Raw genomic sequence first — 25,455 nt, forward strand, 5'->3', positions numbered from 1 at the left:
TGCGAGATGGTGGCATGGCGCTGGTCGAGCAAAAATTTGAGACTGAAATGATCAGTGCGTACAGGAAGCGGTGCCCCCAAAGGTATGGTCTCTAGTGGCGCACGGCGAGGATGAGGCCAATAAGCTCACGCTCATACGCCGCTAGGGAGCGATGTCGTGGTGCAACAGGCCTGCTGAAGAACGCCACCGGGTGCTGGTCTTGGAGGAGCACGACACCAAAACCGTGAGTGAGGTGTCGCACTCAACGACGAATTATTGGCCAAAGTCGGGCAGCGCGAGTACCGACACTGTGGTGATAACTGGTTTGAGTGTCGTGAAAGCTGCCTCAGCCTAGGCGAACCCCTCCTTGCGAAGAAGAGCGGTGAGGGGCGAGGCGATGGCCCCGAACGCCTTGACGAACTTGCGATAGTAGCCGACTAGGCCGAGAAAGCCGTGCACCGCCCGTGCGAGTGAGGGATCGGCCTTCGGAGGCACGATCATTGGGGATGGTGTTGCGAACGTGATGAGAACGACTGGCCTAGACGAAGAGGATCTCCTGTATACGAGGTTATCAAGGGCATCGGCACCTGAGACAGCGAGGCCTCGACTACAGAGTTTGTAGCCTCGACTGTTAATGGCGTCGGGGTTTTTGCCCGGCAGCCTGATGGTGAAGGAGGTGATATTTGAGAGGAAAAGGAGATGAATGAGATAAATAATTCTTGTTTACTTTATTTAATCGCCTGCAAGCATTATATAGTACAACTGGAACGTCGGCCCCGGGATGCAGTACATACCGCGCAGAACACACGCGGCCACGCCCGCAACCGACTTGGCTGCCTGCTTGAATAAACCAGCAGCGACATGGATCGAAACGAACCAAACTAATTCGCCACCTTGCCGAGCCGGAGCTGCAGACGCAGCCGCAGCCCCATCCACGCCGCCGCCGCCGACGCAGGCAGAGGCAGAGCGCACCCAGCGCCACGCCAGCCATGACGTCGTCGTCGTTCAATGTGGGGGAGTCGTCTCGCGCCCGTGAGCAACCAGCGAGCGACGAGGTGCTCGAGTTCCAGCCCCGCCCGTGGGTGGCACCGCAGCCGCAGCCCCATCGACGCCGCCGCCGACGACGCAGGCAGAAGCAGAGCGCACCCAGCGTCACGCCAGCCATGGCATCGTCGTCGTTCAATGTGGGGGAGTCGTCTCGCGCCCGTGAGCAACCAGCGAGCGACGAGGTGCTCGAGTTCCAGCCCCGCCCGTGGGTGGCACCGCAGCCGCAGCCCCATCGACGCCGCCGCCGACGACGCAGGCAGAAGCAGAGCGCACCCAGCGCCACGCCAGCCATGGCATCGTCGTTGTTCAATGTGGGGGAGTCGTCTCGCGCCCGTGAGCAACCAGCGCGCGACGAGGTGCTCGAGTTCCAGCCCCGCCCATGGGTGGCACCGCAGCCGCAGCCCCATCCACGCCGCCGCCGACAACGCAGGCATAGGCAGAGCGCACCCAGCGCCACGCCAGCCATGGCGTCGTCGTCGTTCAATGTGGGGGAGTCGTCTCGCGCCCGTGAGCAAACAGCGCGCGACGTGGCGCTCGAGTTCCAGCCCCGCCCGTGGGTGGCACTCTCCTCCATCCCCATCGTCCTCGACGCCAGAGACGAGCGGGCATCGATGCTCGCGCCTGGCGTCACCGACTTTGTTTTCGCCCTGCAGCACCCGCTGCTCAGGCCGTCCTACCTGGTCCTGCCCGGGCGCATCGTCCCGGGCCCCAGGTCGTTAAGCTTCCCCTACGTCGTCTCCACCTGCTCCGATCGCCTGCTCTTCCGGGTTACCCACGGCGGCAGCGTCTGGGACTACTCCTATTTCCTCTGCGACATCCACGCCCGCACTGCCGCCCTCCTCCCCGACGTCCCAGCCAACCTCGGCGTCAGCACCTTGCCGCGACGAAGCATCGGCCTCATCGCCGACCGGCGACACGTTGGCCACTACATGGTGGCCCAGCTGCAGCCCACCTCCATGAGGACGATCTTGCTCTGCTACTCCACCTGCACCGACCAGTGGACCGCCAGGACGCTGGCCTCCCACCCGAACCACGAGCCCTCGGGCGTTGACGGCGTCATCGCCCACGGCGGCCTCCTCTGGTGGGTCGACATCGCCAGCGGCGTGCATGTTTGTGACCCTTTCGCCGACAACGCCGACCTGCACCTGCGCTTCATCCCACTCCCGGTCTGCTGCCAGATGTCGAGGCTCGACAAGCTCGTCAGCCCCTTTGAGCTCGTGCACCAGCGACGCCTCATCAGGCCCAGCGACGGCAAGCTGCGCTACGTCGAGATCCAGGGAGTCCCCTTTGTTCCGGCTGCCAACAAGCAGCCCTTGTTGAACCCTCGGGTTTGCATGTTCACGCTCGTCAGCCAGGAGAACCGACATTACTGGGTACACCAGTACACGGCGACCTTCGCCGACATCTTCGCCGACGCTGTCCTGCCGTCGGGCGTGGTGCCCTGGCTCGCCCTCGTCGACCCCAACATCCCCCATCTCCTCTACTTCTTCCTGAACAGGACGCTCTTCGTAGTAGACGCACACGCCAAGCTGGTCGTGCGCCGCTTGGAATACCCGGTAGACATGGATAAAGCGGAGCTCAGGTTCCAGACCTCCCGCTTCGTTGATGCCTGGTTGCTGCCACCAAGGTTGACGAGTGTGATGTTAATTAACTATCTCGGCAATGCGCCAGCCGGTACGTACTTAACTATCTCGACATAGCTAATTAATCTGCACAAGCAATAGCGATCCTTAACTTCTCATGCCATCAGATCAGGTATTTTGTTGCTTCGGTTAGTAGTACTCTTGTAGATGTTATGTTATATATGTTATGTTCAGATTGCACACGCACATTCTGAGCCAAATTACGACTCCAATTGAAAATGCACAGCGTGCATGCACATCATATATCCCGATCGTATGCACACGTAACAATAGAACTGGTGTTCCTATGTTGCATTGCGATGATGCTGGTTGGCACCAGCATACTACTAATTGATAGTTGCGTGCTGATCCACCATCGGATTAACTGATGATTGTTGTTGTTCTATGCATGCATGCTGCAGGTCGGAGCGGGATTCGGGAGACTAATGACGAAGGAACGGATGGATCTGATTTCGACCAAACAGCAGCTTTGTTGTCTCAGATGGAGATCAAGAGCCAGCCAGATAGGGATTAGGGAGGAGGTGGCTACCGACGACCAAGCTGCCGACTCCGATGAACAAGCTGATGCATGATAATTGCTGAACCATAGATATCCAGCTTACCTAAGGGCTTGTTCGGTTCTACCCCAATCCATATGGATTGAGGGGGTTTCAATCCCTAGTAAGTCAAAATCCCTCCCAATCCGTATCAATCCCCTCCAATCCATATGGATTGAAAATAACCGAACAAGCCCTAAGTGGGGGATCGAGAGGCCACTTCTTATTCGTCTCAACAAGTAGTGCAGGGTTATGCGACCTTTATGATGGTTTCGGACATGTGTCCACTAGGAACCATCATCAGATCCAAGTAAGGAACAAAGCCTGTTTTGTGCGCTGTGGATGTCCGAGATAACATTTTGTGTTGTGTTGCACATATCGATACGCTAGCTAGCTAATAATTGAAATGTAATTCAATTTTGGTTCTATTTGGGTGCCACTATATATTAGGACTAGGACACGAGTCCAGGCACGGCAGATCCAGGATGAGATATAAAGGGGGGCTATTAGCTAAAATTAGACAAAGCTAAATGATCTAATTAATATAGACCAAACAAGCCAAGTACGAAATATATAAATACAATACTTCAAATGTAATTTTGTTAGAAACATTTTTCTTCCTGTTCTTCATGAGAAATCTATGTATCCTATCCCTATAAATATAAAAAATAATTTTATCAACTAACCTAGCAAATAATGACCAAACCAAAATACTTAAAGTCTAACCTAGCAAATAAAACCTAATCTCGTGAACAAAAATATATATTTAGCAAGTGAACAATTTTATGTGTTAGAAAGTATTAAAATATAAATTCTAGACGGCGCACAACTGAGTTGATTGAAAAGAAAAATGGGCTAGACACAAGACAACAATTTTTTCTTGACATGACCCGGCACCAATTCTCTTGCCCCTTGCCACATTTTGTATTTGGTGGCTTGGATCCTGCGCTTCAGCAACCTATAGATGGGTCGGATGGGCCGTGTCGGGCCGACTATTTAATAGAGCCTTTGTATGACCCCATATGTTGGAAAATGGGCTCGTGCCGGTCCTGCACGAGGAGTGGGTCGGGCTTGGGCCGCCTCCTTGGCACACAGTACCGGCCTGGTCCGGCTCAATTATTTTTTATTTTAAAATACCAGTATACATATATTTACAATAACAATACTCCATATATCACCACCACTACCGGAATACGGCGCTTTGCCGAGTGCTTTTTGTCCGGCACTCAGCAAAAACGTCTTTGTCGAGCGCCGCACTCGGCAAAATCCTACTCTCAGTAACGACCACGTTTACCGGGAGCAGGACTCTTGGCACAGGAAGACACTCGGCAAAGACCGCTTTGCCGAGTGCCGAACACTTAGTGAATGACGACACTCAGCAAAGAGCCGTCAACAGCCGTCTATGGCTGACAGTCGTTACCTTTGTCGAGTGTCGGGCTGACGGCCGATACCTTTGCCGTGTGTTTTTCAGGTTTTACCGAGCGCAGCTGATTCCGGTAGTGAACTAAATTGTGGTCGCACCGGTTACCATCGTTTGGCTAAGGCTCTAGCCAGAGTGGCCAAGGTTTGATCCTGGCTTGTGCGGCCCTTTTTGGGGATTTTTACTATTTATTGGTATTAAGTTGTATGGGTCTGATGTGCTAACGGGCCGGCCTGGCATGCCTAACAGGCCAGCATGTCGTGCTTGCGCCTCGGCCACGACACGCGGGCCAGCCCGACACAACCCGATTAAGTAGTCGAACATAACAGTTAGTGCCTTAGCGGGCCCATGCCGTGTCGAGCTCGGCCGCCCATTTAGGCACCTAAGCCGTAGCCTACACTGCAAGGAAACATCTCTGGTGGCTCGCGCCTTGGCCTGCCTATGCGTCCGCGTGCTGCCGGTCGTTGTGTACGTCCTGTTTGCCGTGTTACCGCCTGCGCCGCGACCGAGGCTGCATCCCGGACAGCCCAGGGTTCAAATCCGACTTGAGTCTAGGAGCGGTTCTTGTCCTGCCCTATTTTGTATGCTTCTATGTTACACACTATTGGGGACCTGCCTTGCTGAAGGTTCTCAAAATGCCTACACTTTAGCATAATTAAATATGTTTCCGGTATATAATGAGGGTTGGATGAAGCTGGCCTTCGATCGAAGCAACATATAAAGAAGCTTCACCCGTACGTGCAAGTAGTGAAGGTGCGAGCCGGAGTCGGTAGCTTAGGCAATGGAGAAAAGCTTCAAACTCAAGACAGTGAAGGAGAAGAAGTCCAAGACTTGCGCAGGATAGAAAGAAAGGGAAAATACAACAATGTCTCTGCGTAAACACTATGGGCCTTTATGTAAACACTATGGGTATGTATGTAATTGTCGGTACCCTGAAACAGGGGTACCCCTTACTACAGTATAAAGACGCGATGCCCGTACGCCGTTCCTTAGCCACACAGTCAACAGCGCTCGTCCCACCACATGGGCAGATCAAGGGGGCACCATATGGCAATGAAAGATGATACATCTAGGATGTGTCAGTCGAGCCGGACCTCCGCAAGGGAGCGCCGGACCCCTGTACGCACAACCCGGACCCCCGATTGTGGCCCGGGACTCTCGAGTAAGGTCTGGGCCGCAACAAGGTCCCAGGACAGGGGAAACCCTGGCATGAGCAAGGGTCCGGGGCTGATGTGTGGCCGGGCTTTACACTGCGCATGCGCTCCTCGCTCAGGCGGAGACCCGATGCGCCCACATGGCTCGTTGCCCATGACATAAGCCAGCATGCGGAGCCTGATGTAAGGCCCCTAGACCGCGCGGACTCTACATTTATTACAGAAGGGACACGCCGCCTGTCCACCCTGCTGACAGGCGATGTGCCCCCTCAGCATTTAATGCGTCCTGTCCACTCCGCTGTCAGGCGGCGTCAGGGCCACCCTGCAGACGACGCACCTGTCCAATCCACTATCAAACAGTGCGCCTGTCACACCCGGTTTTAGAAGGCAAACCAAATGCGAACCATGTACGTGCCAGGATCAGCAATTCACGTACACAGCAGTTACATAACATGGACATCTTCACACAGTGCTCAAATAATATTAAAAAGGGAAATAGTCGATTACATCATATGTCTGAGACATCCACATAGTCTTTACAATAAATCAAAGTGCGGAAAAGAAACGTAGATAAACGCGGCCTTCACAGGCAGCCGACTGGGGGTTGCCGCTAACCCACGCCTAGAACTCGTCGTAGTCTTGGAACTCCTGGAAGTCTCCTTCCACAGCTTCATCTTCTCCTGAGCAGTGGTTGCAATGCTGACAACCTGGGGATGGGGGGGGTTTGGTGTGTAGAGAAAGGGTGAGTACACATCAACATACTCAGCAAGTATCCTGTTTGGCTGTAGTGGACTAGCTTTATGTGGGGATAAGTCAAGCAGTTGCTTTTAGTTGGTCAGATTATTATTTACTAGTAGAAAGCCAGGTTTTAGCATTAACCCAAGTTATTAGCCTAATGTACCCTTTCCAAACGGAAAGAATACCACTTACCAGCACCATAGACATAACCAAAACCATCAGTCTCATTGCCACCTGTAAACCAAAGTGTCTCTGATCAAGTACCACTAATCACTGGAGCTCCCTTGGCCGCTCATAACCGCGAGCACGACTGATATATCAGTTTTCAAACACTCTACAGAGGTTGTGCACTTTACCCACAAGCCGTGATTCCCTTTCTGCCCGGAGAGAGCTACTCCCCATTGACCACTACCTAGGTGGCCTAGCAGGGCATCACTACGTAGCCTTTACAAAGATTTCCCGGGGCTGTAGCCGCCCGTTAGGTTTCCTAAATGCACCGCACTCCTCCCCAAGGGAGCGAACCCAAGCTTGGCAGAGCGAGCCGCATACACCGAGCCCCATTGACGGCACGACGGCTAAGCGAACTACACCTCGGATCCTCTAATTATTCAGCTAAGGGCACCCCATTCCACCCTCATGGTTGCACTGTTTTCCCGGGCGGTCATCCATAGAACAGGTCCTTACGGAGAGGCACTCGAGAAACCGCTCGAGCCCCCTTAAAGGCCACAAGTACAACATCATAATAAGAGAAGGGAAAACAGCGTATCATAGATAATCTCATCATGTTCATTGATTATAGTTTGAGCAATAGCATAAAGCTAAACAATAATAATCCAACCCAAATAGGTAAACAAGGACATGGATAACAAAGCTAATCAATCCTTAGGCATAAATGTGTAATGCGGGAGGTGAATTAAAGAATGAATAGGACAGAGATAGGTCAAGGGACACTTGCCTCCACCAACCGACTGTTGCTCAGGGGCTTCTCCTGCGAGTTCTTCGAGCTCTTCAACCGGATCGTTCTCTATGCGAGCGCAAACATACATACATCCACACATTTAATACAAACGAACAGTACACCATACAATAGAATGCAGTAAGTAAACAGACGTTCCACACGGGCTCGCAATTAAGGTTAAGAGAGAAAGAGAAAAAGAGACGGTCGAGAAACGATTACGTTACATTATTATAGATTAAACCACTTGCTATATAGAAGGGAATCAATTTGGATACTACGTTTAGCATAAAGTAAAGTCATGTTTCCTGTCTAATCATTATAAGCAGATGAAGATAAAATAAAAAAGATTGTCGCGCGACGAGACGCGCGACATAGCACTCTAAATCGAATTAATAAATCCACGACTCGTCGCGCGACCGAGCGCACAACGAGACACTTTGCATTAATTATAAAGAGACGTTAAGCTTCGCACGACGAAACACACGACGGCATACGTCAATTAAACTGAGTCTAAAGCGGAACGTCGCGTGAATACACGCGCGACGTTACACATTAAACAACCTGAAATTAAAATGGATCGTCGCGCGACGAAGCGCACGACGCAACACATCAATAGAATATGAAATTAGACAAATCCGTCGCGCGACGAAGCGCGCGACGCAGCATGCTAACTAACGGAGCTTGACATTAGCTACGAACCAAAAATAATCACCGCGCACGGGTTTGCGCACGCGGGAACGCGCTAGCGGTAAACGGGGAAGCGCGAGGCCACGCGAACCAAGCCAAGGGCCAGGACGACGCGCGCAGGGGGCCGAGGCCGCGCCGGGGGCAGGGGCCGCGCCGTGGGCCGGGGCCGGGGCGGGCGCTACGCCGGGGCCGAGCCGCCGGGGGCCGCGCCGGGCGAGCAGGGGGCGTGTGGCGGAACTGCCCGAATTATTCCAACTTAAGTGCCTAAGTCCCGCCTCAGAGGCTAGACCACACTTAAATGGGAATAACCTGTCAATCCCTCGGATCTAGTCCGACACGGCCACTGACAGGATCAAGTACCACAATCTCACTCGATGGTGAGTCACAGAGCAAATACAATAAAGCATAAAACCATGCATGAAAGAGTATTAAATTATTACATCATCATAGAAGTTTTGCAAAAGTAGTTGTCATTGTTCGAAGTGCAGCGGAATAAAACTAACGGTATTTAAACAGAGAGATGGGGAAGCCTGTCCCATCACTCCTCATGCTCCTCCTCAGCCGAGGCGGGGTCCCACTCGATAGTCCAACCCGGTGGCAAGATGGACGACCAAGTCACTCCAGCAACCATGTCCTCCAGAGAACCTGTAAAATAATGCCACAAGCAAGGCTGAGTATACTAATACTCAGCTAGACTTACCCGGTGTGAGGAGTCTACTCCTCTACCTCTAGACATGCAGCTGTTTGGCTGTGGGGTTTGGTTGTCAAAAGCACTAGCTGAGTTTCTAAGTCAAGTTTTAACTTTGTCAATTTAAGTGTGACTCTCTTAAGGCTAAAAGTGTACTATCTACTCATACATAGTAGCAAGCATTATTAGCAATCAACAACTTATATCAACTCATCATATTTCCACTTGTTACTCAATGCAGTACAATGGATCAAGCAGTCTCATTAGCTGCGAGAAGCAGACGATTCGAATCGAGTTTTTATCCTTGCAAGGTAAACCTAAACACACGATATGCAGGGGCACTCCGTCCCCACACACATCAACCGTCCCCATCGATTCCCTGGCAACAGAAAGGGGCTCACCGCCTTGGCGTACAATGCCTCACTGACCCCGACTGCCGTCGTGCAGTGACCGCACTTGTACCCACCATAACCGGAATGGGAGACCATGTCTCAGGTCGCGTGAGGAGGGCAATCTGCGGGCAGGTTCACTCAGGTACTAGGCTTACCGATTTACCATATTTGTAAATTCTACTTTTATGTCGGTTTGTAAATTCTGAAGCTTCATGAAGAGGAACCTTCGGTCATCTCATACGAACAGCTTCAGCCGAAAACTGCTTCTTCCTACAAGACCTTCGGCGACGAAGCATAGTCCCAACACTCGTCGACTTGTGTTGTGAGCTCTTGTTGTGACTTGTGTGCGTGTTGTCGCTCTGATTTTGTGTCTTGTGTGCGTTGCTCATTCCTCCCTTACTCCGTGCTTCTTTGTGAACATCAAAGTGTAAGGGCGAGAGGCTCCAAGTTGTGGAGATTCCTCGCAAACGGGATATAGTAAAGCAAAGCAAAACACCGTGGTATTCAAGTGGGTCTTTGGACCGCTTGAGAGGGGTTGATTGCAACCCTCGTCCGTTGGGACGCCACAACGTGGACTAGGCAAGTGTTGAACTTGGCCGAACCACGGGATAAACCACTGTGTCTATCTGTGATTGATCTTCTTGTGGTTATCGTGTCTTACAAAGACTCTTCTCTAGCCACTTGGCATTCTTGTGCTAACTCCTAATCAAGTTTTGTGGCATTAAGTTTCAAGTTTTACAGGATCACCTATTCACCCCCCCCCCCTCTAGGTGCTCTCAGAGGTTATTCTATAAATAGTTATTCTCAACTTTAATCTAAGTCATTATTTGATTAAAGGTCATCTAGTCAAATTATAACCATAAGATTAGAATACTATATTAATATTAAAGAAGTTAATCCAATAGACATAGATTAATCCAATTAAAATAGGGTAAACAAATTAATTATTTACAACATGTCTCATGATAAACAAAGGTTACCAAAGTGTAGATAATTTTATTACGAAGCTAAGGCAACTGGAACGAGTCATATCGGAATTAAAACGGAGTTATGAATTTTTGAAGGTTTTATGTATTTGATACAAGATTAATTAAGAGATTAATTTTAATACAGTTTTTATGTCAAACCAGAGACACTATGTGATGAACAATATTATTACAAAATTACAGGAACTGGAATGGATCAATTTGGACTAAGTATGAATTTTATATGAATTAAACAAGTCTTTGGATTTATTTCTATACTCAAAATCCATTTTCTATATTAATTTCTGAATTTCCTAAGGATCCTGGACTGGGCACATAAAAACAGAGAACCCGGGGGTCTAACTCATAAACTTCCTTAAGACTCAGTTTGCATCAGCACCGCACGGTGGGTTATAATAGTAGAAAGGAGAGGGATTATTTTGTAAGAGATGCGGCCGAAGGGGTACAAGATATTCTAAACCGTTGGATCCGTGATTTATGGCACGGATCAGAAGGGCACATCACCCAACCGGTATGCGCTCGTGTCCACACGATCTTGATCTAATGGCTAAACGCCCACCCACTACTGGAGCCGAAGACCAGCTAAAGCTGCGAGCCCTGCGCATCAAGAACAACCATCTTCAAAAGCAAAAAAGAGATACTCGAAGCCAAGCGGCAACACGTCACCATGCAAGCCAAAGTGCGACTAATGATACTGGATGAGGAACAAAAGGCTCGAGAGCTAGAGCAACAAATCGCACTTATACAAGGCGAAGGCCCTTGCAACCTGCAGCTTGGAAGTGGGAAGATACAAGGAGAAGCTCACACATCCTAATATACTATTCACCCTAGAAGCAAAAAGATGTATCAAGACTTAAAGCAACGGTTTTGGTGGACCAAAATGAAAATAGAAATTGCTCGTTATGTTGCATGATGTGATGTTTGTCAACGAGTAAAGGCTATGCATTTGAAGTCTGTAGGATCGTTACAACCCTTGCCCATCCCAGATTGGAAGTGGGAAGATATTAGTATGGAGTTTATTGTTGGCTTGCCCAAGACTTCAAAAGGGTTTGATTCTATTTGGGTAGTTGTTGATCGTTTGACCAAAACCACCCATTTATCCCAGTCAAGAGTAGCTATCATGTGATTGTGTACGCTAAGTTGTATATTATGCGTATTCTGCGCCTACATGGCATACCCAAGACCATTGTGTCAGATCGAGGACCACATTTTGTGGCCATGTTTTGGGAAGATTTACATAAATCTTTGGACACCAAATTACTTCATAGCTCAACTTATCATCCACAGACTAGTGGACAAACGAAAAGGGCGAATAATATTTTAGAAGATATGCTAAGGTCCTGTGTGTTAGCTTATTCGGTCAAATGGGATGAGTGTTTGCCTTTAGCAGAGTTTTCATATAATAACAGTTATCAAGAAAGCATAAAGAGGAGCCACACACAATCTGTATCCATATCTTAGAATTTGGAATTGGATCCGAATGGCGGTCATTTCGGCGGACCGTTCGGCGGTCATTTCGGCTGACCGTTCGGCTCCCCGCCCTCCCGCCTTCCCTGCATGCCCTTCCGCCTCCCCCGCCCTTCGCTCCGTCAACGGCGGCCGCCCCACCCTCCCCGCACCACCTAGCCACTCGCTGGCGCTCACCCCGACTCCGGCGACCACTTCCTCCTCCCCCTCCCGTGTGGCGACTTTGTCTCCCGCCGCGGCTTGTCCGTTCTCCCCCGCTGGGCGTTCCAAGGCGCAGCGGTGGGCGTCTTCCTGCCTCACCAGCCCGTCCTCTTCGGCCTTGGGCGTTGGTGCCGTTGGAAGCGGTGCCTCGCAGAGGACTTTCAAGGACGTGCTGCTGCTCCCTCCGCCCCTGCCGTCTGCCCGGCAGTCCCTCCCTCGACCTCCGCACAGACCGAAGTTTGCGGTGGTGCAACGTCCTGGAACGGTGCGCAGGCCTGTTCCTGACCGGGAGGGCTGGGTTAGGGTCGAACCTCGTCGACGTCAACTCCCCCCTTCGCCACCTTCCCGTCGATCGATCCCTAAGGATCTCCGGGGTAGGTGTTTTAACTGTCTGGCCTCCTCTCATCGGGCGGCGGACTGCCGACGTTTGGTGCGCTGCTTCAAGTGTTGGGGGTTCGGACATCGTGCAGTTCAGTGCAAGGTTCGTGCTGCGCAGGTGATCAAAGCTTCAGTTTCGGTGTGGGATCGCCTTGGCCCTAAGCTGGTTCACAAGCCTTTGGACTCTCCTAAACGCGCCATGGAGTGGCGCAGGGTCTCTTCGCCGATCCCGGCCATCCAGAGGTCCGGTGTGGCTGATCCTCCCTTGGGTGGCACGAAGAAACGCCGCCATCGTACGCGGGGTCGAAGGCCTAAGACCGCCCCCGTTGCACCTTTGGAGGAATCCAGTGATGTTGCACCTCCACCCGGTTCCTCTTCCCTAGAGCCGGTCAGGGTGCATGCCCCTCAACCGGTTGTTCCTGATATGGTGGATGCCACACATCTCTGCATTTTGGACCATGCGGATGCGCTTGCTAGAGAAGAACTGCGGTTGCGACGGTGTGCTCTGTTCGTTGTTGTCACTGGTTCAAGACCGAGGGTGGCTGCTGAGACTCTTGCTGATGAGGTGGCTGCTGGTTTCGGGCTGGATGCGTCGTCCTTCTCCGTTCATCGTTCGTACCCAGAAGATTTTGTCTTAATCCTGAATTCGGAAGAGTTGGCCAATCAGGTGTACAACAATGGTGCTGTTTTCAATTCTCTTTCTGGGTCTTTCAAGTTCCTGAGATGGTCTAGACTTGCTCATGCCGAGGTGGTGGCCTTTCCATCTCCTGTTCTTGTGGAGTTCAAAGGGATTCCAATTCATGCTTGGGATTTGGCTACTGCTCAGAATTTGTTGAGGGATCACTGCACTGATGTGGAGCTCCATCCTGACACGGTGAATAGACACGACTTCTCTTCCTTCAAGGTTTTTGGATGGTGCCGACGTCCACACCTCATTCCAAATTTGGTGGAGCTCCTTGTTCCGGAACCGTTGATGATGACGTCTGGCTCTACCTCTCTTGAGAGAAGATTGCTCGCTTACCAAGTGACTGCCCTTGTGTCTCTGATCTCTCCGCCGGTGCATAGCGCTGCTGCACCTCCGTCGCTAGCGTTTGATGATGATCAGGACAACGGGCCTCGTCGGCGCAGGCTCAACAGTTCAGTTCAGATGGGGCATGCTGAGTCCGGGGAAGCACTTGCAGCGCGAAGGCCCGTCCGTGAAAGGCTGGGTGTTGCCCCGGTCTCTGTTCGACATGTGGAGGCTGGATTGTCCGTGAAAGACTCGGCGCCTTCCGTTGCCTTGGTTACTGGGGACACGCATACTGATGTTGTGGAGCCGGTGATTGGCTGCATGGATGATGGGTTGAGTCTGCCCCTGGGGAATGTTCATGGGCCTGGCACTGAGACTTTGGAGATTCCAGGTGCTTGCGATGGCCCGGGTGGTGAAGTCTTCTTGTCCATGACTGATGTTGACGTGGACTCTTCTGTTCTGGCGGTGGAAACTTTGAGTGCTTTTTCATCCCCCTCCCCCTCCCCCTCGAGTGGCCCTGCCATCGCTACCCGTGTGGGGACTGTGTTGAAGCCGTCCATGAAGGCTGTTGGGGCAGGGCTCAGGAGGTGGCCGTGTTCCCCAATCAAATATTTCAGAAGGAAGTGCAGAGGGGCTGTTGCTTCACAATCCCCTCTCTCGGCTGCTCAGTCTGCGACCACTGCTGATTTCATCGCTAGGGTGTCCAGGCCGGCCGCTCGGGTCCTGTGTGGGCCGCAGAAGCTGAAGCGGCAGCGTCGCCCCAGGGCACCTTGTGAGGGGGCTCTACCTCGGCGGAGCAGGCGCTTGGCTGGAGCAGATGTTGAAAAGGTAATGGCCCCAGCACAAGTTTCGAAAGGAAAATGGAGGATTGCTAATGAGCTCGGTCTTCTTGGTGGGGATCCATCTGAATCGCTGTCCCTGGAGGTTCTCGATAACTATGCCAAGGTCTTCGGTGAGCGGCTGACTGATCTGCAAGTTAAAGCTCTTGCGGCTCTCTTCAACTGGACTGTCCCAGAAGACTTGCAGGGTGCAGTGGTGCAGGCCTGATCGCCTCTGTGTGTTGATGGTCGTTTTTCATTGTTTTTCCAAATGGATCCGTCAAAAATTGTGTGCTGGAACGTGCGGGGTCTTAATGGCTCGGCCCGTCAGGATGTTGTTCGTTGTTTGGTGGACTCAGTCAAGGCTGATGTTGTTTGCCTCCAGGAAACAAAAATGTCGGTTTTCTCTCGTTTGTTTGTGTTCCGGTTGCTTGGGTCTGAGTTTCAGAATTTTGTTTTCACACCTTCAGTTGGGGCTAGTGGAGGGATTCTAGTGGCTTGGAAGAATAATATCAGCTCATGTGGCTCTAGGATTGATGACCATTGTGTCTCGGTGAATTTTAGCCTTGAGACTGGGTCATCTTGGTGGTTGTCATGTGTCTATGCCCCTCAAGGGAATCATGAGAAAATTCAGTTCTTACAAGACCTCAGGTTGATTAGGACCCACTGTTCTGGGCCCTGGCTGGTTGTTGGCGATTTTAACATGATTCTGTGTGATGAAGACAAGAGTAATTCCAATGTTGATCGTGCTATGATGGGCAGATTTCGAAGGTGGAAGGACGATCTTGCCCTCCTGGAGCTTCCTCTGATTGGGCGCAGGTTTACTTGGTCGAATGGGCATGCCTGCCCTACTTTAGTCAGATTGGACAGGATGTTTTGTACTGCTGATTGGGAAGATTTATTTCCAGATTGCCTTCTCCAGAGTGCTGCTACTCAAGATTCGGATCACTGCCCTCTCTTGTTGGGCCTGTGTGATATTAATAAAAGGAAAGGGCGCTTCCATTTTCAGGCCTTCTGGGTAAAATTGGAGGATTTCCAGGATGTTGTGGCTAACGCTTGGAGTTCGATTCCCGCAGGCCAGTGCCCTCTTGTTAGTCTTTCCAAGAAATTACAGGCTACGGCAAAGGCTTTGCAGCGTTGGAGTGATAATAAAGTGGGGGATTTAAAACTACAGCTTGAAATGGCTCGGGATCTCCTTCATAGACTGGAGATGGCTCATGACAGCAGAACTCTATCTCCAAGTGAGGATTGGTTAAGGCGTACCCTTAAGAAGCACATCTTGGTGCTCTCCTCCTTGTCGAGATCTATAGCCCGTCTTCGGTCCAGAATTAATTGGTTGAAAGAAGGGGACGCTCATACTTCCCTGTTCCATGCTCAGGCTAGTATAAGAAAGAAGAAGAATTTTATTGGCTCGTTATCTACAAGTGAAGGGCTTATTTTGACATCACATGAGGATAAGGCTGATGAGTTGTTCCATTTCTATGATGCCTTGCTCGGGACTGCTTTGGGGAGAGAAAATTCTCTTAATCTTGATGCCCTGGAGATGCCTTCTTTCAATCTCAATGAGCTAGATGTGCCTTTCTCAGAGGAAGAAGTTTGGGGTACTGTAAAATCTATGCCGTCGGATAAAGCTCCGGGCCCGGATGGTTTCACCGGCCGTTTCTACAAGGTTTGTTGGGTAACAATCAAAGCTGATGTTATGGCAGCGATCTCTTGTGTTTGGGCTCGGAAATTTAGGAACATGGGGCTGCTCAATTCAGCGTTTATCACTCTTCTGCCTAAGGTTGAGGGTGCAACCCAAGTGAAAGATTTTCGTCCGATCAGCCTTGTCCACAGTTTCGCAAAGTTAGTAACAAGGATGATGGCCAACAGATTGGCTCGGCATTTGAATGATATGGTCTCTCCGAATCAAACAGCGTTCATTAAGAAAAGATTTATCTTAGACAATTTCATGCTTGTGCAGCACACTGCAAGGTTTCTTCATCGTCAAAGGCAAGCCCGCATTCTTTTCAAGCTCGACATTTCTAAGGCTTTTGATTCGGTATCTTGGGCTTTCTTGCTAGAAGTCTTGCAGAAGTTGGGTTTTGGGCAGATCTGGCGTGACATCATTTGTGGGCTGCTAGCCTCTTCTTCCACGAGAATTTTATTAAATGGTGTTCCCGGGGACTACATTGCTCACCAGCGGGGTCTTCGGCAGGGGGACCCTTTATCTCCAATGTTGTTCATCTTAGTCATGGACACTCTCAACTTGCTGATCCAGAGGGCATCTGATGAAGGGCTGCTTCACTCTCTTTCCACGAATAGTCTGCAGCACCGATTCTCTTTATACGCGGATGATGCAGTGGTTTTCCTCAAGCCGGTGCCTTCAGACATAAATCTGATTCTGGAAATCCTTCGGATTTTTGGGGATGCGTCCGGTCTAAAGACCAACGTTCAGAAGAGTAATGTTTTTCCTATCCGATGTTCTGAGGCGGATCTTGCTTGTGTTCAGGAGCTCCTTCCATGTTCCATTTTGGAATTTCCCTGTCAGTACCTTGGCCTCCCGCTTTCTCTTGGAAAGCTTAAGAGAAGTCAAATTCAAGCAATTGTCGATAAAACTGCAGCACAGTTACCTGGGTGGAAAGCTGATCTGATGACAAAGGCTGGTAGAGCCATTTATGTTCAATTTGTGATGACATCAAGAATGATTTATGCTGCTCTGGCGTTGGACATCCCTTCTTGGGCTTTTAAAGCAATTGATAAGCTTCGACGAGGCTTTCTGTGGAGAGGGAGGAAGGAGGTGAATGGTGGCCATTGTCTGCTGACTTGGCCCAAAGTCACTAGACCCAAGGACCTGGGGGGTCTGGGTATTAGTGATCTTCGGATCATGAGCTGGGCACTGCGGGCTAGGTGGCCTTGGCTGCAAAAATCTGATAGGACTAAGCCATGGTCGGACTTCCAGATTCAAACCTGCGACATTGTGCAAAGCTTGTTGGCTGCGGCTGTTATCACTCATTTGGGAGATGGGTCTGATACTCTATTTTGGAAGGATCATTGGCTGAATGGCAAATGTATTAAGGAGGTGGCACCTGCTGTCTTCGGTATGGTGCCCAAGCGTATTGCTTCTAGACGCCTGGTCAAGGATGCCTTGCCTGATCTCAATTGGTTGGCTGATCTGAGAGGGGCTATTTCTGTTGCAGCCCTTGCTAATCTCATGGACCTTTGTGACTTACTCGAGGGGATGGTTCTGCAGCCGGATGTTCCTGATGTGCATACCTGGAGGTTTAGTGAATCGGGTGAATACTCGGCTAGTTCAGCTTACAGGGCTTTGCTTCTTGGCTCTGTTAGCTTTGAGCCTGCTGAACGCATTTGGAAATCCTAGGCTCCAGGAAAGTGTAAATTCTTCCTCTGGCTTGTGGAGCACGATAGATGTTGGACGGCTGACAGACTTGCTAAGCGTGGCCTGGATCACCCAGTGTCCTGCCCTTTATGCGACCAGATGGAAGAAACTATCAACCATTTGCTGGTTCAGTGCAGTTTTGCAAATCAGTTTTGGTTCAGCCTTCTGCGGTCGGGTGGTTTCCAGGAGCTCTGCCCTTCCCATGATGACGTCTGTTTTGAAACCTGGTGGAGGAATAGTGCTGCCAGGGTGGGCATGCCTTTATCCAAGGGATTCAATTCTCTTGTCATTTTGGGTGCATGGACTTTGTGGAAGCATAGAAATAGGTGTGTTTTTGATAACTGTAACCCTAGCGCTGCGGTGGTGTTGGCAGCTGCAAGGGAGGAGTTGATGGGTTAGCGTATGGCTGGAGCCAAAGCGCTCTCTTTCTTTCATTTAGAAGAGGTGTCTTAGGTGTCTTAGTTGTTTGGGGTGTGTTTTTTGGTTTTGGTTTGCCAAATGTAACACCTTTGTACTGGGGTTTTTTCTCCCCATTTTATTCTTCTTCTTAATACAAAAATATGCAGCTCTCCTGCGTATTCAAGAAAAAAGAAAGCATAAAGATGGCACCTTTTGAAGCCTTATATGGTCGAAGTGTAGAACTCGTTTGAACTAGTTTGAGTCCAGTGAGAGATACTTTTTTGGACCAGACTTGGTGAATGAAGCTGAAAATAATGTTAAGCTTATCCAAGTTGCTTAAAGATAGCAAACCATTGCCACAAAGGTTATGCAGATAAGAGAAGACGACCCTTGTTTTTTCAAGTTGGCAACTACATATATCTAAAGGTTTCACTAATGAAGGGAGTGGCCGATTATGGTGTTAAAGGAAAGTTGGCACCATTATATATTGGTCCTTTCTTGATACTAGAACAATATGGACCTATTGCTTATAAGGTACAATTACCAGAACCTCTCTCAATTGTGCATAAAGTGTTTCATGTATCATAGTTGAAGAAGTGCCTTTGAGTTCCTGAACAAGTGGTGGATATTCTAGATGTCAACCTTGAACCAGACTTAACTTATTTTGAGTATCCCATTAAGGTTCTAGATCAGAAAGAGAGAATCACTCGTAGTAAAACCATCAAGTTCTACAAATTTCAGTGGCACCAACATTCTGAAGAGGAGGCTACCTGGGAATCCGAAGAATACCTAAATATCTAGTTTCCTAAGTTTTTAGACTCTTGTAAATCCTAGGTTTGATGTAATCTGTTTTTGAGTAAACAAACAGGGGCACACACCCTCTGCCTTGAAAGAGAAACTGGGAAATAAGTTTGTGATGCATTTCATTTTCCATTACTTGGCCTAGAACTTTAATCTCAAGACGAGATTCTTTTTAGGGGGGAAGGATGTAACACCCCAGTTGTTACAAGAAACTAAAACTTCGCATGTCATCATATGCATTGGCAACATTGTGTTTGTGATACACCTAGAATGCATTCACTAGGGTAAAAAATGAGTAATGAGTGGAATCATTACTATAGCGTCAACGCTCAGAAGACAAGCGGATTCAAGTGCACAACACGACAGTAGGTAGGGAACTATAGCGTCTTGTTATGCGTGTCTCACCCGTGTGCAGGGTAGGGGTATTTATAGGTAACCGAGAGGGGTAGTGGGTCCCCAAGTACTGTTATGCCCCCGGTTACCTGCTAAATTCCTAGAATATTCCCCTTAACAGGGTCATTACAGTGGACGGAGTACAACGGTTTACACATACTACGAAATCTACCCCTCAAGGGGCTTACAAGTGGGCTCGGATGACTATGAGGCGGAGCCTAGGTTTCTCTGTAATATATTGTGGCCTTCGCTTGTGTGTTGCACTCTTGATTCTGTGAATTCATGTCCTAGCCTTCGCTGGGACTTGGAGTTTGCCATTTGGGAGAAGGCCTTCGAGATGCGTCTGGGGCTATGGCGAGCCCCCCTCCGCGTCTAATGTGGACCTTCGCCTTCGCTTCCTAGCGAAGGGAGAGGACTGGAGAGTGCTGCGTGCATCCCCTTCGCTTGATGCACCTGTAAAAGAAATGCCTGGTCGTAGCCGGGTCAGACAGATCGAGGTCATGTTTGGCCTCCGCTCCAACAATTGAAAAATTAAAATTTAGTATGAACTCTTAAGGAGTTAGACACAGGAAGGTTCATATGACGGTGCACAAACACTAGTAGCATTGGATTACTCCCTATGACCAGGAATGCTAAGCATATTTATTATTGGGACATTTACATTTCACTAGTCTGGACGCTCTGCTCAAATCTACCCTCGCCCAAATTCTCTACTCAGTTTTCCCCTCCCACCTCCACACTATACTCAGAAATCACCTCACGGCGGCATTTTCTCCCGTCAAAGGCTCTTCCATGTGGACCTAAGTCCTTACAAGTGGGACCGGTCCTCACTTCACAACCCTGCTTCTCCCCCAAATCGATCCCAATCGAAATCGCACGCTCCAGGCTCCACCGCGCGGCTCCCCTGCGCCGAGACGAGCAGCAGCAGCAGCCTGTGCACTCGTCGTCGTTGTTGTCCTCCAAGCGCTCGCTCTCCATCGACAGCGGGGGCTCCTCCTCCATCCACCTTCATCCCGGCCGCACAGGCAGGCGGACGCCGCGGGCCGCACAGGCAGGCGGATCTCGGCCACCGCGGTGCGCTCCGACGGGCGACTTCTACGCGGGCGAGCTCGACGCGGGGGTGGGCGCGGTCGGGAACGGCCAGCCGCAAGCGAGCTCGACGCGGAGTGGGTGCGGCCGGTAGCTCGACACCAACATCGACACCAAATCGACACCAAAACTCCATCCCAAATCGACACCAAATCGACACTCCCACTGCCAGGGACGACGCCCGGCCGTGAGAAGACGACGCTCGGTCGTGGCCATCCTCGTCGGCGCCCTGCTCGCTGCATCTCCCTTGGCGCGCGCAGCAAGCTGTATCTGCGATGGCGCATGCGGCTGCTGCATCTTCCCTGGGCGCACACGACTAGATCTCCTTCCACTAGTAGCAATTTTCACTCGACCACCATCCCAATCTAGAGGTATGTAGCAATTTTCAGACCCTCTGTTACTTGATGTTGGTGCTAGTTTAACGACTAGAATAATTTTGTTGTCAACTAGGATGGATTTAAATACATCTTTTGTGTTGAATGTGAGAAGAAAAACAAGTAGAAGGTTGGATGACAGTGGTAAAAAACCATATGTTGGTTGTTATGAATTTCACGTGGGTGCGGATGTTACCTGGACTTTGGAACAGTTTAGCAAGGCTATATGTGATCGGTATGCTTGGAATGTTGATGATGAGGTACAATTCAGTTACTTTGACAAGTTTGAGAATAAATCTATGAAAATTAAGAGTGATTTGGATTTATCTCTGATGTTTGCTATGCATCTTGGAGAAAGGTCTGTTGTTGTCCAAAATGATGTGGTTATTGGAGGAAGGGCTAATCAGTCAATACGCTCTCAACCATCTTTTAGCCAAAGCCATCTAGTGTTGACACTAGACTATGATGTACCTGATGAGGTTGTTTATGATAATGAGGATGAGAGGTTGTATCCAGATTTGGTTAAAAGCCATCCAACATTATTACTAGATAACAGACCTGCACAATTTGTGGACACTGACCAAGAAGAGGAAGAGGAGAACATTGACATGGGGATGTCTGGGCATGAAGATGATGAGGACAGACCAGTGATCGATTATGACAAGGACAATCCTTCCCTAGCAGAAGGCACCATATTTCCATCGATGGTTGATTGTCGAAATGCACTCGCTACTTATTGCATTAAGGGTGAATATGACTTTGAAATTGACAAAAGTGAGCCAAGTAGGTTGAGAGTGCACTGCACATATGAGAGGTGTAGATGGAGGATGCATGCCTCTAAGATGCGAGATAGAACACTCATTCAGGTCAAAGTGAACCCTTTTCCTCACACATGTCCAAGTGTTGAAAGAAAAGAGACTTTGAAGATAGCTAAGAGCAGGTGGTGCGCTGATGTAATGTTGGATTGGGTGAGAGACAACCCATGTATTGGTCCAACTACATTGATAAAGAAGATACATGAGAAGTATGGAATGAAGGTGCCTTACATGAGAGTGTTTTATGGTAAGGAAATGGCTCTAGACAAGATTTATGGTCCATGGAAGGATAGTTTTAAGTTGATGTACACTTTCAAAGCGGAAGTGGAGAAAGCATGTCCAGGAAGTGTTGTAGAGATTGACAAGCACACTGTGCAGTACAAAGTGAGGAAGATGATTATGGAGAAGGAATGCTTTAGAAGGGTTTTTGTTTCAGTTAAGGCTTGTTGGAAGGGCTTTTTAGATGGTTGTAGACCATATTTAGCAGTGGATGCAACTGCTTTGAATGGAAGATTTAGAGGACAATTAGTAGCTGCTTGTGCCATTGATGCACACAATTGGCTCTTTCCAGTTGCATATGGGGTGCTAGAGGCTGAATCAGAAGAGAGCTGGAAATGGTTTCTACAGAATTTGAGAGTGATTATAGGTATTCCACATGGATTGGTGATACACACAGATGCATGTAAGGGTCTAGAAACTGTAGTTGAGGAGGTGTTCCCTGGAGTGGAGCATAGGGAATGCATGCGTCACCTTGCAGCTAATTTTGGCAAGATCTTTAAAGGAAAGGTGTACGATGACAACCTGTGGCCTGCATCACTAACCTACAGCCTCAAGAAGCATAATTATCACTTGAGCCAATTGCACGCAGCGAACCCAAAGGTGAAGGATTGGTTCAAAAAGAGTCATTCAAAGTTATGGATGCGAAGCAAATTCAATGAAGTATGTAAGGTAGAATATGTGAATAACAACCTTGCAGAGTCTTTCAATGCAAAAGTTAGAAAAATCAAAGGGCTTCATTTGGTGGAAATGTTGGACAAGATTAGGCAGATGCTTATGGAAAAGTTTGAGTTACGTCAGAGAATTTCAGCTGCAAAGTTTGTTGGCCACAAAATAATCCCTTCTGTGATGAAGAAATTGCTTACGAAAACTAGGGGTTTGAAGATGAAAATGATAAAGCGTACGCCATTTGAGGCAGAGGTGACAACATACGACAGAGAAAAGAGGGAATGGAGGTACCCAGTGAACTTAGAGAAGAGGACATGTAGTTGTAGGCAATGGGAGATTACTGGGTTGCCATGTATTCATGCCCTCTTCTTCATTACCTCTCTTCGTGGTCCAGCTGCTAAAATCGACCAATATGTGGATGATTACTTCTCTGTCACCAAGTTTAATGCAACATACGCTGATAATGTGCCTTGTATTGAGTCACAACATCAGTGGGACATAGTCGATCCAGGATTTGTGCTCTACGCTCCAGTACAGAGTAGAGCACCAGGTAGGCCAAGGAAGACTAGAATAAGATCAAGTGCAGAGGGCACTGGACTTGGCCCTAGGAGGCGGAAATGTAAAAGATGTGGAGAGTTCGGTCATTTTGCTAGCAAATGCAAAAATGTCGTGGATGCGGCTTTCGGAGAAGATCAACATTGGGGTGCAGAAAATTCAGAAGTGCCGCCATCCAATGTCATTGTAACCAGGGAAAATAGTCCCCCTACCATGCAAATTGAAGAAGTGCCACAAGCGCCGCCATTCAATGTCATTGTAACTAGGTAATGGTGGTATAATGTCGCTTATGTACTAATCTTGAAATTGTTCTCATCGTTAACCTTTGGTTTGTTGAACAGGGAAAATAGTCCTCCTAGCATGCAAATTGAAGAAGTGCCACAAGCGCCGCCATTCAATGTCATTGTAACTAGGTAATGGTGGTATAATGTTGCTTATGTACTAGTCTTGAAATTGTTCTCATCGTTAACCTTTGGTTTGTTGAACAGGGAAAATAGTCCTGCTAGCATGCAAATTGAAGAAGTGCCACAAGGAGAAGAGAAGGAAGAGGAGAAAATCAGTCCACATAAGGAGAAGAGAAGGAAGAGGAGGAAAAAGAGTAAAATTGAAGATAGTCGAGCAAATAACACAAGGAGCAAGCGACTAAACATAACAAGGAAGACTAAGAGCATGAAACAACTTCTTATGTAGCATGGGTAATGTCTGAACTGGTGCTGCTGCTGTAATGAATAATGTCTGAACTATCTTGTTTCTGAAAATGGTGTTTGTGTCTGAACTGGTGCTGCTGCTGTAATGAATAATGTCTGAACTGCATGAAACAACTCCTAGGAGGAGGAAATCTGTTTCTGAAATATCTTGCTGCTGCTGCTGTCTGTTTCTGAATAATGTCTGAATTGCTGTAATGAATACTGAAATCTGAACTGTTGTCTGTTTCTGAACTGTTGTCGCACTGTTTTTGAACTGAATGGCACTGGTTTCTAGTCACATAGCATTGTTCTGTCTGTTCAACAAAAACAGGCGTGTGTTGTAGTGGTCTGGTCTGACGTGCAGTAAAGATACTTGAGGTGCTGGGTTTGATTCCCTTCTAATTTTTTTTTGCATTTTGTTGCATATAGGAGACGTGTCCATTTTGTTGCACACTTTTGTCTATGTGTCTCATTTTTTTATCTCAAGCAACTAGGTTCAAATTATGACTCCCTGCCAAGTTTCACTATTTTTTGACAATATTTGGTATTTATTTATTTATTTTTGGCCCTAAAAGGCATTTAAACCATATAAATCAATAAATAAAAAAAAGTGGATTCTTTACATGAAGTAAGTCATCAATGATTAGATGAACTAATGGTTCACTTTTTGAGCAAAAACAAAGAAAAAAAGTAAGAATTATAGCTCAAAGAGTGACGTTGTAATTGAATGTTATGAAACTTAGTGAGAGACGTGTCCATTTGTGAAGCACATATTATTACACTTTTGCAAAACCTCATGGTCTTTTATCTCAAGCAACTAGGTCCAAATTATGACTCCCTGCCAAGTTTCACTATTTTTTGACAATATTTGGTATTTATTTATTTATTTTTGGCCCTAAAAGGCATTTAAACCATATAAACCAATAAATAATAAAAAAGTGGATTCTTTACATGAAGTAAGTCCTCAATGATTAGATGAACTAATGGTTCACTTTTTGAGCAAAAACAAAGAAAAAAGTAAGAAATATAGCTCAAAGAGTGACGTTGTAATTGAATGTTATGAAACTTAGTGAGAGACGTGTCCATTTGTGAAGCACCTATTATTACACTTTTGCAAAACCTCATGGTTTTTTATCTCAAGCAACTAGGTCCAAATTATGACTCCCTGCCAAGTTTCACTATTTTTTTTACAATATCTGGTATTTATTTATTTATTTTTGGCCCTAAAAGGCATTTAAACCATATAAACCAATAAATAATAAAAAAGTGGATTCTTTACATGAAGTAAGTCATCAATGATTAGATGAACTAATGGTTCACTTTTTGAGCAAAAACAAAGAAAAAAGTAAGAAATATAGCTCAAAGAGTGACGTTGTAATTGAATGTTATGAAACTTAGTGAGAGACGTGTCCATTTGTGAAGCACCTATTATTACACTTTTGCAAAACCTCATGGTATTTTTATCTCAAGCAACTAGGTCCAAATTATGACTCCCTGCCAAGTTTCACTATTTTTTGACAATATTTGGTGTTTATTTATTTATTTTTGGCCCTAAAAGGCATTTAAACCATATAAACCAATAAATAAAAAAAAAGTGGATTCTTTACATGAAGTAAGTCATAAATGATTAGATGAACTAATGGTTCACTGTTTGACAATATTTGGTATTTATTTATTTAATTTTGGCCCTAAAAGGAATTTAGATGTGTAAGACTATGTAGTCTCGGTTGCATATGATACTCGAACATCTAACTTGTCTACTTGGTCACTGTTATATGGCTTGGGTTTGTATTGCAGCGGTGTAGGTTCAAATCTTGCCCTTGCACCTTTTTTCGTTTCCCAACTTTTTGGTCCTTTTTTTTGCCAATTGTGTCGCCAGCCTAGCTATATTACACGACAGCATTTTTTTTACAGCCAT

The 25,455-nt window shown here is 48.1% G+C and overlaps 1 non-coding gene across 1 annotated transcript; it reads left to right on the forward strand.

The window, feature by feature from the left end:
• The first annotated feature begins 895 nt into the window (after nt 1-895).
• LOC103648910 (uncharacterized) lies at nt 896-3,571 on the forward strand. Its single transcript, XR_002749999.2, has 2 exons — nt 896-2,700; nt 3,071-3,571. It is a non-coding gene; the product is annotated as an uncharacterized protein (transcript).
• Nucleotides 3,572-25,455: the final 21,884 nt, after the last annotated feature.

Source organism: Zea mays, chromosome 2 (assembly GCF_902167145.1).
Source record: "Zea mays cultivar B73 chromosome 2, Zm-B73-REFERENCE-NAM-5.0, whole genome shotgun sequence".
NCBI classification, from domain to species: Eukaryota; Viridiplantae; Streptophyta; class Magnoliopsida; order Poales; family Poaceae; genus Zea; species Zea mays.